Here is a 14,833-nt window from a genome sequence, read left to right on the forward strand (position 1 = left end):
GCATAAGAGTTTATGCAAAACACAATCATGCCTACACAGACCATGCCCATTTCCAAGTGAGTTATTCATAGGAGTTAGATGTGGAAATTAGAGAAACTCTTAGTTGACTCCATCAGTTCCCATATCTTTTATTTATTTATTTTAAAGAGAGTATTCCTGTAAGGAGGGCTGCAGAAATGAAAGGCAATGGAAGTTTAATTAGATAGAAAGGTTTCGAGGCCTAGTGGTCTGGGCCAAAGACTGAAATTGCTTCCCGCTGCTTGGCTCAAGGCTCTGAGGCCTTTGCAAACCCAACATGGGACCATGACACCGGCCATAATGCTCCCCAGGTGCTGGGGAGCAGCTTTCCCCGGGACTCCAGGCTGTCCTGTCCTTTGATGGGCCTCTCGCATGGTGTTCCTCACATGCATGCTCCTTTCAGGACTGCACCACAGCCCCACAGTCCTGTGAGACTGGAAGATGCTTTTGCTGTCAATAGACTTCCAAGCCCTAGAGTGTGGGGGTTACGGAAACAGGTTCTAAAATCAGAGACACTGAGTTCAAATCCTTTTTTTTTTTGCCACTTATTAGATGCATGATGTTGAGTGGCTACATAATTTTAGTCTCCTCAGCTATAAAATAGGGTTAGTGATAGGTTGGTTATGAGGATTATACAAGAAAGTGTACAGGAAGTAAGGAGGTAGAAGTTGTGTTATTTTCCTAATCATATTCTGAGCTCTTGGCACAGCACTTAACCAAATGTTAAAGCAGTTAGCTCTGCTCAGAACATGGCAAGCACTTAATCAATAGGAGCTATTATTATTATTATTTAGTGTCTATAATAAAGTTTTATTAGAACATAGCCATACTCATTTGTTCATACATTGCTACAACAGCAAAATTGAGTATTTACAAGAGATCATATGGCCTACAAAGCCAAAATATTTATTACAGGTTGAGTATCCCTAATCTGAAAATCCAAAATCTGAAGTGCTCCAAAATTAAAAACTTTTTAAGTGCTGACATGGTGCTCAAAAGAAATGCTCATTGGAGCATTTTGAATTTTAGATTTTTAGATTAGGAATGGTGAACCAGTATAGATTGCAAATATTCCAAAAATCCCCAAAAATTCAAAATCCAAAACACTTCTGGTCCAAAACTTTTCAGATAAAGGATACCCTTGTCTGGTCCTTTATGCAAAACATTTACCCCAGTTCTATGTGACAACTTGGAGTTTTCATTTGTGTTTAAAGGTTAAAACAGGAAAACAGGATGTGAATAGTGAGGTATAATATTTTTGTTTCATAAGTGTAAATTTTAGTTCATACATGAACATTTTTTCTAATTTTGAATTGTATATCTAAACTTGAAAGTTATTCTTCTTGGCCAGGCGTGTGGCTCACGCCTGTAATCCCAGCACTTTGGGAGGCCGAGGCAGGTGGATCATCTGAGGTCAGGAGTTTGAGACCAGCCTGGCCAACATGGCGAAGCCCTGTCTCTACTAAAAATACAAAAACGAGCTGGGTGCGGTGGCAGGCGCCTATAGTCCCAGCTACTTGGGAGGCTGAGGCAGGAGAATTGCTGGAATCAGGGAGGCAGAGGTTGCAGTGAGCCAAGATCTTGCCACTGCACTCCAGCCTGGCAAACAGAGCGAGACTCTGTCTCAAAACAAAACAAAAAAAACAACAAAAAAGAAAGTTATTCTTCTCTTTTATTTGTTCGAAAACAACAACAGCAACTAATGATTAACACTGCTGTACATTGTATTCTTGTACTAGGGCTGCCATAACAAGACTGAGTGGCCTAAACAACAGTAATAGGAGCTATTTACTATCCCTGAACGGTTGTTTGATTTTGTATGGTGCCTTCCCTCAAGATGCTGCTTAGTAAGCGCACGCTCTCCATTCCCATGGCATGAATATCAATTAACATTACTTTAGTCTTGAGAATCTTATGACATTTCTTTCTTGAGATAATTGGAGACATCCTTAGGTTTTGGAGAAATGTGGAGTCCAGAAAGAATTTACAATTACAATATACATTTATTGGTCTTGATCACATTAATAAGAAGGGACTGCCACTCCCCACTCATTTTTTCAGGTTCCCACGGCTCCTCTTGTAATATCTCTTTCTGTGCACAACCAAACAGGACTTGGGGGACTTGAGTTAGGGATTCCTCAAGAATTTTGGAAGTAGGTTTATGTTCACACACAAGGATTTGTGTTCTTGGTTTGGGTTCATTTTTCCTCCATTCATTCAGCACAGTTGTTGGGAACCTTGTCTCTGGAAGGCAGGGTGCCATGCACTGCAGGTGAGAAAAAAAAAAGCCAGCCATCCCATTACTGGGTATATACCCAAAGGATTATAAATCGTGCTGCTATAAAGACACATGCACACGTATGTTTATTGCGGCACTATTCACAATAGCAAAGACTTGGAACCAACCCAAATGTCCAACAACGATAGACTGGATTAAGAAAATGTGGCACATATACACCTTGGAATACTATGCAGCCATAAAAAATGATGAGTTCATGTCCTTTGTAGGGACATGGATGAAGCTGGAAACCATCATTCTCAGCAAAGTATCGCAAGGACAAAAAACCAAACACCGCATGTTCTCACTCATAGGTGGGAATTGAACAATGAGAACACTTGGACACAGGAAGGGGAACATCACACACCGGGGGCTGTTGTGGGGTGGGGGGAGGGGGAGGGATAGCATTAGGTGATATACCTGTTAAATGATGAGTTAATGGGTGCAGCACACCAACATGGCACATGTATACATATGTAACAAACCTGCACGTTGTGCACATGTACCCTAAAACTTAAAGTATAATAATAATTTTTTAAAAAGCCAGTTTTACATAATGAGCTTCTCCTCCATGCCTCTACCTTAACCCAGTTCCGTGGCCATGCTTGGGAACTAGCATTCAGGGTCCTACCCATCTTCCCTGGACTCGGCACAGTCTCCCTTCTTCAAAACTTCCCCAACTGCCTGAAAGCCAATGATTCTACAATCTGTATCTTTAGTCCTAAACTCCTTTCCCAACCCATGACTCAAATGCTCAAGTCTTGGGGAGAAATTCACAGGATGTTGGCTGCGCTTCCATCTCAGGTGTCTTTTGTGTGTCTTCTTTGTGAACGTCAAACCAGTTTGGTTTCACGAGAATTTTTGCGGGGCTGTGAAGATCGAGGTTGGGTGTGTTTGTTTGTTGGCTTCCTCATCGGCAGTTTTTCCTGAGTGTGCTTTGGACACTTCTTTAGTGATGTGCCCAAGCAGGCCTCTTCCTCTAGAACGTTCTGCTCCTCTTGCTTCCCTGCCCTCTGTTTAATAATGTGGCCCATCCCAGAAGGTTTACTCACATGTTTCTCTGAGAGATGTCTTTTTAGCACAGCCCTGCTTGCACCAGAATAATCCCCTCTTGTTTAGCTCTTTGGAGTGTGCATTGCCTGAATCTCTCAGGGTTCTGGGCTCCCAGTGTCTGTGTCAGGGTTACCTGTGCTTGCTCAGTCTCCTCTACAGCTGGCAAGTTCCAGAAGCACTGGGAACATCCTGGATGTTCCGTCTCACCGAGCCTCCAGCAAACTTTTCATTAGCTGGGTGACCTTTGGCAAACGACTTACCCTCCCTTTATCTGTGAAAAGGGGATCTTATAACCCAACTCACGGAATAATTCATCCAACAGTCTGGCTCAGTGCCCCACACATACTCAGCATTTGACGCGCTTTTATTTTCTTTCTTCATTCTCTGTGCTGCTTAGATGTTCGGTAAATATTTCCTGAATGAATGCATTAATTAATAAATATATACATAGGATGATTTTCCATTCCAAAGTGCTCACAGCCGTGTTAATGTTTCTCTTCATTGAAGCTGATGACGTTATTATGTAAAAGACAATGGTAACTATGAACTATTTCTCCTTCCTGGTATTGTTCAGGACTTGAGGTAGGAAAAAAGAGTAACTCAACCTGTGTAAACACTAGCTATAATTCTTTGAAGCTTTTGCAAGCCTGATAGAAGAAAAAGCCTATCTGTTGTTTTAATTTGCATTTCTCTGATTACCAGTGATTTGAAGCACTTAAGGAAAAACAACAGAAATATGCTTTTTAAACTACTTGAAGTCTACTCGTGGTTTAAAAAGCCCCATCCCAGGCCTACTGAGCACAGAATTTAGAATGGCTAGATATGCATGCTCGTGCCATCAAATTCCCAAGACTGCTCAGGTTGGGAGGTCACACAGAATGCTGTAGACGAATTGTGTGGCCAAAGAAGAATGGTGTTTCAGCCAGGGCAGCTCCCTGGGAAGCCCCAGAAGTGCCTACCTACATGATCCTCAGACCGGCCCACATGATGCTTTACCCTCTTTCTGTAGCCATAAAGCTCCACAGACATTTCCTCCTTAGAAATCTTTCCTAAGCCCCTACCTATGGCCGAGCTCCCGGAGCCATCTCACCTCTCTGGTAGAAACCTTGAGCATGCCTCTCCTGGCCAGAGTCAGAACTGAACTCCTCAAGACCCGGGGAATGAGTGGCCTACCTCCTTCCACGCAAGACCCATGGCCTAGGTGCCCACATCTGAGTTCAGGACAGAACTTTTCCCAAGGTGGGCTACGGTGAGAGCAAATATGCTCTCCCATGGGGGCTGGCCTGCTACCTGCAGAGCCCAACCTGAGCCTCGGCCTCCCTTGGAACAGCCTTCAGGACACAATGAACTGGGCTATTCGGTCTTGGAGAACGCTCCTTGTGGGACTTTTGTAGAATGGTCAGAAAGGGCTCTGGCAACCCTTGTCTGGTCTTTTCTAGGGAGTCTTGCCTGCCTAAAGTGATGATGGGCTTCCTCCATCCCCCCAGTCTCTGCTCTCCCTCTCCTGTGAGCTAGCACTTGAAAAATAAATGGAAAAAATATATACCAACCAAGAGCTGAACGTAATTTTCAGAGACTGTATAATCTAAACCCATTTGTAGAAAAGTAAGAACGGAATGTGCCCATCCTGAACAACCTTTTATGTGATTATGCACCACAATTTGATCAAGTGAGCTCAAAGCTTCCCATTCTGGAACTGGATCTTTGCTATACCTTTGCTCAACCAAAAGGCCCATTGAAGTGTATATTTCTAATATAAGGGAGTAGAGATGAATTCCAAAAATCTATATCTCTAGATAAACTCGTTCACAATAAAAGATGCTGGCTTTTTCTTGGCTTCTAACCATCAAAATTACACACATGTCAATAGGTAGGTAGGTGGGTGGGTAGACATTGAAAGATAGATAAATGGATAGATAGATAAACATAGATACAGAAAGATAGCAATAGATAGATGATTGATAGAGAGAGCAATAGAAAGAGATAGAGAGATAGAGATAGAGATAGATAAGATGACTGACAGATATAGAAATAGACAGATGGACAGACAGATGGACAGACAGACAGACAGATGGATAGATAGATAAAGATAGATACATGATAGATAGATAGATGATAGATAGATAGGTAGATAGATAGACAGATAGATAGATAGGTAAATAGATAGATAGATGTGCTGGTTTCAGCCAGGTTCCTTGAGTCCACATACAAACATGCACCACATTATTCATTGTTGTTTCTAGTAATGATTCAGTCAGGCAGGAACAAACCAAGGTGGGCATCAGATATGGGTTCAGGACACCTCTGAGGAGGATTATCACCTGCTGAGCGAGGACTATACCACTCATACTTGAATAACACAGACAGAGGAATCTTCAGGCAAAGGTGAAGGCTTCGAGGATTGCTATCAGCCTAGACCTTGACCCATCTTACTAGATAGCAAAGCAATCAATAATTATTTATCCAGTGTCTGTGAAGAAGCAGACACTGACTTTGTTTCTGAGAGAAATACAAAAAAGGGGAAGCAAAAATAGGAACCCACCTTTATCTCATGTAGAAAGAGCACTGCTAGAATGTAATCAATATCATGTAGGGTGGTAAAGTGTGGCCAACACCTTCAAACATCTTTATGAGAGAAGCACTGTGACCTCAGATGACGAATTGGCTGGGGTGGTTTAACGTAGTAATGAATGACCTGGTTGCAATTCTGGTTGTGACACTTACTAGCTGAGTGATCTTGGGCACATTCACACCTCTGGGTCTCAGTTTACACCTCAGCGAAATGGGGATAATAGCTGCTACATTAGCTATTGCATAGGGCTTTGGTGAAGAGCAAATGATGTAATTAATAAAAAGTGCTTAGAATGGTGCTTGGCACAAAGAGAAAGCCCCTCAAAGCTTCAGAACTTAAATGGAGAGGCCTGGCTACAGGTGGCTGCAGGTGCCAGAAGAGGGGGAAGGTGCTCTGATGAGGAAACCAGGCAGCTTTCAGGGAAACTCCATCTTGCAGTTTTTGATCTTTTGTTACAAAAATGTTTCATCACGCAGCACTATAGAGAGAACAGTTTAATGGACACTTAACCCATTTCTTGGCTATATCCACTGTTAACATTTTACCATATTTACTTTATCTATTAAAAAATTTTACTAACATATTTTAAAGCGAATTACAAATATCATTACATTTCATCCCTAAATGCTTCACTGTGTGTCTCCAAAACATAAGGACATTTCCTTTCAGAACCATAACATCATCAACCTATCTAACAAATCAACAATTCCCTAATCTAACACACAGTATCTTGGAGTTTTTTGTTTTGCTTTGTTTTGTTTTGTTTTTGAGGTAGTGTCTTGCTGTGTTGCCCAGGCTGGAGTGTGGTGGCATGGACATGGCTCAACTTCCTAGGCTCAACCAATCCTCCTTCCTCAGCCTCCTGAGTAGCTGGGACCACAGGAGCATGCCATAATACCTGGCTAATTTTTAAAAAAATCTTTTTTGTAGAGTTAGTGTTTCACCATGTTGCCCAGGCTGGCAACTTGAAATATTTTTGATTTCAAAAAAGACTATGCTGGAATGGAGACCATTTTGTAGACAAGATGTAAGTCACCATATGTGGGAAAGAATGCTCTGGGTACTAGGATAAAGAAAGCAATGTATCAATTGGCCACTGTTCCCTTGTGGAAGTTTACCCTCTGCATACTCACGGAGAAACATAGCCTGGCCTGAGATCCTTAGTGTGAATGAGCTCATTACAATTTGCTTCTTTTGAAAGGAGGAAAACATGTTTTTGAAGGCTGCTTGACAGACAAGGAGGATATTAATAAATGACATGCAAATTTCTTAATTTCACTTTGGCTGGCTATGTGATTGCTGCTTCTGAAATACAGGATGGTGATGGAGCTTCTTTTTCAGTAAGATTTCTTGAGCTCTGAGTATATGTTGGGCTGTCCAGCCTAACTTGCCTGATAGCGAGGTGGGGATTATTCTGACCTGAGAGGGGTGCAGTAAGGACACATCTGAATGAAAATTGGCCCTAAATAAAAAGTAGAGAGTTGAATTTTGAGGCTGTTTCTTGGGTGGATAGACTGTAAAGGTCTGACTGAAAAGCTGCTTAAAGTTCTTTTTATAGCTCTGTTGCTCACACATGAGAAAGCGATTTCATTGATTGGCCTTTTGCACTTAACTTTTGTCTTCTGGTTGTTTTTCTATTTCTCCCTTTGACTCTACACGTTGATAGGAGGATCCACCCGCCTTGGTCCCAGTGTGGGTGCTCTGGGATGCCCAGCTCAAACAACCCTTCCCTCTTCTCCCAAGAACAGGTGTGAGAGCCCCTCCTCATCCCTCTATGGGAGACCCAGGGGTGCCCTTTGGTCTCCATGTTGGATGTTGAGAACCCCACAGTATAGGGTAGTGGTCAAGGGCATGGGTTCTGGAACAAGACTACCTGGACTCAAAACCTGCCTTCGCCACTATTCCTGGTTCCCTTTTCCCAAGGGCAGGGAAGAGGAGCCCTTCAAATATGCCATTCTCTTATATTTACCTCATTGAGAAAATATTCTGATTTGCTCTGGAAAAGACTGTCCTTCCCCAAGAATGAGTGACCCACTTTCTTATGTAATGAAGAAAAGTAGCAACTAGAAATTGGGGGTGAATGTGGATACAAGATGAACATTTGTATCCTGCTAGCTGTTCTTAACTCCCTGGTTTACTTTGTTTTGGTAGAAGGAATTCACTTTCATCTCCCCTTCTTTTAATAGGTATTTTCTCTTACCTGTGGATTTTGTGTACTTAGAATAAAAAAATCACAATATCCCAGTTTCAAGATAGAAAATGACTGGTTATGTAGAGGAGCATTTTTATGAGATCCGAAGGTCATAACCAAGCATAAGCCAAATACAATTGGATTGTGTACAGCTATTATTTTAAAAAAGTAGCCCAGCATTTATAAATCCCTGTAGTGAGATTTGTAAGTTATACTGTGCAATCTTCCATAAATTTAAAATCAAATCACCAGCTTTAAGCAAATCATGAGCTTTGAATAATCTGTAAAGTAGTGCTTGTAGATACCAGTCCTGACTTTGAAATATGTGAATATTGAGCCTTACCCCCAGCCCAATGACATTGTTCAAAAGTCTCCTGAGCCCATGAGTCCTGAACAAAAAACTTCCCAAATAGGAGCATGGCGAACAATGCCGGGCATAATTCTAGAGAGGTCTTTAAGCTGGTCAGGAGAATAGAATTTTTTACAAGATTGAGAGCTGGGAAGAAGTGCTGAGAAGTGTAGTCAATTGTTTAAATCATTGGAAACAGGGAATTTAAGTAGCCTTGTGTAACATTCAGCATGAGAAGAAAGAAGCGTAAATGACAGAGTCAAGGAATCTCTTCCCTTACTTAGCTGTAAATGAAAGCTATGTATTTTATCAGGAGCCATATGGATGAGCCACCTTACTGGTAATGCATGCTAATGATTTCATTAAGTACCATTAGGTTGGAATAAGAGGATACAGCTGTAATCTTACTCTTTTCCTCATTCAAGGCCATAGGCATCACAGACCTTGGGACCTGGTGGCCCTTGTTCAGACGCCACATTACTGTAGCCACTGGTTGGCTGCAAACCCAGTGGAAAACCATTTGCATTGTTTGGAAGGATGGATCCTGACTTTTTTTTCCTTTTTCTGGGGGGGGGGACTCATTCAAGCCTTCCATCTCAGCCTCCTGAGTAGCGAGGATTATACCACCATGCCCAGCTATTTATTTATTTATTTATTTTTGAGACAGAGTTTCGCTCCTGTTGCCCAGGCTGGAGTGCAATGGCTCAATCTCTGCTCACCCCGCAACCTCCGCTTCCCAGGTTCAAGCGATTCTCCTGCCTCAGCCTCCCGAGTAGCTGGGATTACAGGCGTGTGCCACCACGCGCGGCTAATTTTGCATTTTTAGTAGAGATGGGGTTTCTCCATGTTGGTAAGGCTGACCTCGAACTCCCGACCTCAGGTGATCCGCCTGCCTCGGCCTCCTAAAGCACTGGGATTACAGGCAGGCATGAGCCACCGCACCCGGCTGGATCCTGACTTTTATACAGGTACCAAGATTCCTTACCAGGTCCCAGCCACTGTGGCGGATACTGCTAATTGTTCACCCAACATCTCCATCTCCCTCAGGCATCCTTACTTAGAAAGCCCAATTTTATATGGGGTAGCAACATAGCTCACAGGGCTCTTTTTCTCAGCCTTTGTGCAGCTGATGGAATCCATTTAATACAGTTCCAGTCTTGAGATATGGGAAGAGGTCCTTGGAGAACATGTACTTTTTAAGTCAAAAGACTAAGCTTTACCAAGGGGAAGCTCTCTTTTCACCCTTTGCTCTTCCTCCTAGAATGCAGATGTCAAAATATACAGATGGCATTCAGTAAATGAGATGGAAAGCCTGACGATGTTAAGAATAAGTGAGGAGTAGAAAGATGAAAAGAACCTGGGTCCCCGAGAACATCTCACTGAGCAGCCAGACCTGCCCTGACTACAACCCCCACACTTCTTTCCTGTGTGAGAAAGCAAGCCCTGGTTCTTTCCGTTTCTATAGCAATGTTTTCTGTTACGTGTAGCCAAATGCATTCTTAACTGATACCAATCCAAAGAGAGATTCTTCCAGAAAACCTGAACCAGAGTCACATAGTGATTTATTAACTTCTAGAAAATAGCACAATTTTAGCCTTAAAAAAATCCAGTTTAGAGAAAACTTTTTTTCTGCATTTCTTTTTTTTTTTAAACCAGGTGATTTCAGATATCAATAATATTTCCAGTGTGTGAGGAGGAGCAACAGTTCTGTGCTTTTGACAATGTATTACTTCCATCCTTCTATTATCACCATCTTAATGAAAAAAGCAAGTTGACTGTGATATTTCTGCTTAGTGTCCCTGCTCTCTCTTGCTGCCAAAGCCCTTTGGCATTGACGGCTGAACAACCCAGCACCCCACAAAAGGTCCTATTACTTTAGTTTATATAGCACGACCTTGACCACATGCCAGATAGAGAGGGAAAGCATAAGGAACAGCATCAGATGCCCTCGTGTACATTTTATTTATTTTAAAATGTCTTCATTTAATTAAAAAATAAAAATTGGCCATGTGTGTTTTAGTAGTCTTCCCAGAAATAAAACCAACTTTAAAGGGAGTTTGCTTGTCCTGAGACGCCCAGAAACATTTTTAGCCACACTCCAATGGAATGGCGATTTGTGTCAAAGTCCAAGTGAACCTGCCCGAGTCATTCTCCAGTGTAAATGGGCTAGGGCCAGTCTTTGTTTCAACCTCAGTAATTAAATCATGTGGTCAGATATAAAGTGAGAACTAGAAACTAGACCAGAATATTTGTATGGGCACCCAATAGACTTTTCCATCTGTATTAACTGTGAGATAATCCCAAAGTGGGACACATATCGCCTGAAAATAGAGTGCATGCAACTATTCCTGAAGTCACAGGCCATTAAGTCTGGGCCATGCATTGACCATAGCTTGGCGAGGGCTTAGGTCATGCACCACCTTGCATTGTGTCTTGGCCACTGTCAGTGATATCAGCTGTTGGTCTCAAGATGGCTAATCCGGGTCATTAAGGTTTAAAGACTAGTTTCACCTGACTGGTCAAACAAGCTTTGTTGGGTCCTGAAAATCCAGAAAATAGAAAAAAAGTCAACAAGCATAAATCCCTAGTCCAAGGGGCCAGAGGCATGTTTGAGATAGCTAGAGGACCTTATCAAGGATTGGAGTGGAATTATTAATGCAGCAGATTTTTCTAGAGCTTGCAAGTTTTCCTGAGCACCCCTAGTTAAAGAATTCTAATACCCCTTTTGAAGAAAGCCCATTTCAAGCTTACCTGACTAGCACTTCCAGATTTAAAGAGCTCTGCATCCCTCGCCAGGGAGCTTTCTACAACTGGAGGAGACTAGCAGAGAATCTGAAAGTCTTGGAACCCTGATTTGGACAGACTATCACCTCCTTGCTGCTCAGAGTGGCCCCAGTCCTATAAGTCCTGACAATCTACACTGGAGACATGGAGAGAGCCACAGGATAAATCTGGAGTATTTTCCTGGAGCATTAATTCTGCTTGATGGTAAATAACCAAGAACACTTTTAGGCTTAAACAGTATATTGTGGAGTATAATACAACATTTACATGACGTTTAAGAATGAACACAAGCTTTCAAAGAAGCCTGCCTTTTTGTTGGGTTATGTTAGGCACTCAGATTGACTCCGGTCTGTGCCAGTAGGTGCTCCAGTGGGAAAGGTTTGAAAGGGTAAAGGGGTGATGGTGCTTATCTTTCTCTGCCTAGCACTTTCCTGAACAATGCAGGAGAGAACAAGGACAAAAGAAAAAAGCCACTCAAGATCTCATCCTCTGAAGAAAACCACACATGACATCTTGGGGAACATCTTTCAGGATACCTCCCAATGCATACATACAATGCCGGAGTGTGGATTCCCTTCTACATAAAGAGGATCATACTTGTGTGCTTTACAACACACAGGAAACTTCTAAAATTTGCAGATCAGCTTGATTTAAGTTGACTCAAATAAATTAAGAGTTTCAGATACCTACTCATAGCAAACAAGGTCACATACCAAGGTGAATAGACAAAGCCTTTTACATCTAAGAGGAAATAAATACTCTCTTTCTCTCTCTCTCTCTCTTGTTTTTGAGATTGGGTCTTGGGTCTTGCTCTGTCACCCAGGCTGGAGTACAGCACAGTGGTGTGATCATACAATCACGTAACTCACTGTACCCTCGAAGTCCTGGGTTCAAGTGACCCTCACACCTCAGCCTCCTGAGTAGCTGGGACTACAGGCCTACTCCTGGCTACTGTGGCATCACCACACTTGGCTTTTTCTTTTCTTTTTCTTTTTTAGAAACAGGATCTTGTTATGTTGCCCAGGCTGGTCTCAAAACTTGTGGCCTCTACCGATCCTCCCTTTTTGGCCTCCCAAAGTACTGGGATTGCAGGCATGAGCCACCGCACCCAGCCTCTTTCTTTTATTTTTAAAAACAACAAGAAATAGGACTTATGGATGCTCAGTAAGTGATGGTTGGATGCATTCCAAGGCTGGAAGGTAAGAGGCCATCATCCTCTAGGTTAGAAGGAACCTGTCGAAAGGAAAGGGCTTTCGAGTCTTTTTGGTTGAGAGGCCTGGACCCACCAGGGCATCTCTTTTCAGTATCTTGGTGGTTTCACCATTGCTGACGGTCTCCCATGAGCATTCAGGGCTGGGATGAGACCTTGGATGAAGAACCTAGAGAGCTGAACCCATCCTGTGAGCCCAGATGAGTGGAGCAGGGCAGGGAGGCAGGAGAGGCATCCATGGAGGTCCTGGGGTACAGCTGCTGCCGAAATGGCCAGGATGTCTATGGCAGGAAACCCAGCCTCAGACACACCTGCCCAGCCTGAGGGTGTGGGCTTCTTTGAGCAAAAGCTTTGTTCTGAGAGTGACTGTGCAAGGTAGTTCTATAAACAGTGGCAGAACTTCAGATGGGGATTAAAGCCCCAAACCTCTCTCCTCTGTGTGTACTGCTAGAGGGGACAAGTCTGGGCCTGCCCTCTGCCTGGATTTCCAGTGCCTGTTAGAGCTCTCTCTCTCTCTCTCTTTCTTTCTCTATTTCTCACACACACACATGCACACACACACTGCTTATACTACTCTGAGTATAGTCTGAGTGCCTAGAAATTAGGAAGCACACATCAGATTAAGACACTGGCCTTTGAATCAGCCGGGATAGGGTCACAGCTCTTACATCTCTAAGCCGTAAGACCTTGGTCACCTTACTTAGCTCATCTGCAAAATGGAGAAACCAGCTCCTCAGGCAGTGAGGATTAGATTACACTCATGTTTGGCAAGTGCATCGCGGAGTGCCTGGATCAGAATGAGTGCTCCATAGACGGAAGCTACTAGAAAAATCGACTTAAGGGCTCACCTCATCAAGCTCCAGACTTCTTGAGCTGAGAACTTAGTTGCTGTTAGGTGTCCAAACATACTTTCTTTTTCCTTTTCTTTCTTTCTTTTTTTTTTTTTGAGACAGTCTCACTCTGTTGCCTAGGCTGGAGTGCAGTGGCATGATCTCAGGTCACTGCAACCTCTGCTTCCCGGGTTCAAGTGATTCTCCCACCTCAGCCTCCTGAGTAGCTGAGACTACAGAAGCCTGTCACCACGCTCATCTAATTTTTGTATCTTTAGTAGAGACAGGGTTTCACCATGTTAGCCAGGCTGGGCTCAAACTCCTGACCTCAAGTGATCTGCCTACTTCGGCCTCCCAAAGTGCTGGGATTATAGGCGAGAGCCACCATGCCCAGCTAAATATACTTTCTTTAGTAATGGAAGAAGGTCTTACTCCTAGTTGGCCCAAGTTGAGTGGAGACACACATGTTCACACAGCTGCATGCACACTGCTTGAAGGGTTGTCAGATGTGCATACTACCCATGGCAACAGTGAATACATAACAATGAATAACCCTTGACACCTTGGCCCCTGCTGCACTCGCTCCCCAAAGCCTTCCTTCTGGGGTCTGACCACTCCCACAGGTACACGGCTACCCTCTCCCTTTTCGGTTCTCTATGTTGGTCTTGGCTCCAAGTAGTCTCTGAATTCAAGCAACTAGGATCTATGCTTATATATCCCTGTTGGACTCTGGCCCTGCACGTTGGTTAGGGGCGGTATAGCTTACTGGCTAAGAACACAGGATTTATATTCAGACAGCAGTAGGTTTAAATTCCAGCTCTGCTATGAACCACAGATAAAACTGGGTGCAAGTATTTTCAGCCTTTGTGCATCTCAATGTCCTGGACACTAAAATGGGGGTAATAATGGTATTGAAAGGTTCTTTTTTTCTTTTATCTTCCATGCCCCAATTGTTGGATGAAAAGGGTTCTTATAACAATTTAAATTAGTAATATTTATAAAGCATGTGGTAGATACCAAATAAATATTAGCTATTGTTAATTTCATTAATAGATTTAAAAAATTAATTTAGTGCTAAAAATAAAACGTGACAGGATGGATGACTCTGGACTTACAGAAAGAAGAAACCAAGGGTACACCTCAGACTCATTCTTATGTTTTATTATTTATTTATTTGAGACAGAGTCTTGCTCTGTTGCAAGGCTGTAGAGCAGTGGTGCGATCTCGGCTCACTGCAACCTCCACCTCCCAGATTCAAGTGATTCTCCTGCCTCAGTCTCCCCAGTAGCTGGGACTACAGGCACCTGCCGCTAAGCCCAGGTAATTTTTGTATTTTTAGTAGAGATGGGGTTTCACCATGTGGGCCAGGATGGTCTTGATCTCTTGACATTGTGATCTGCCCGCCTCGGCCTCCCAGAGTGCTGGGATTACAGGCGTGAGCCACCGCGCCCAGCCAGCTCATTCTTATCTTTAAGGTGGGTTCAGAGAAAGGAGATGGAAATGGCCTTCACTCTGGCAAAGAAGGACGGAAAAGTCCCTGGTGACTCA

At 43.1% G+C, this 14,833-nt stretch overlaps 1 long non-coding RNA gene across 1 annotated transcript; it reads right to left on the reverse strand.

The window, feature by feature from the left end:
- Positions 1–2,001: 2,001 nt before the first annotated feature.
- LOC129138221 (uncharacterized) lies at positions 2,002–13,770 on the reverse strand. Its single transcript, XR_008541336.1, has 2 exons — positions 13,304–13,770; positions 2,002–2,284 (listed from the first exon to the last, which is right to left on the reverse strand). It is a non-coding gene; the product is annotated as an uncharacterized LOC129138221 (long non-coding RNA).
- Positions 13,771–14,833: the final 1,063 nt, after the last annotated feature.

This window comes from Pan troglodytes, chromosome 1 (genome assembly GCF_028858775.2).
Source record: "Pan troglodytes isolate AG18354 chromosome 1, NHGRI_mPanTro3-v2.0_pri, whole genome shotgun sequence".
In the NCBI taxonomy this organism is placed as follows: domain Eukaryota; kingdom Metazoa; phylum Chordata; class Mammalia; order Primates; family Hominidae; genus Pan; species Pan troglodytes.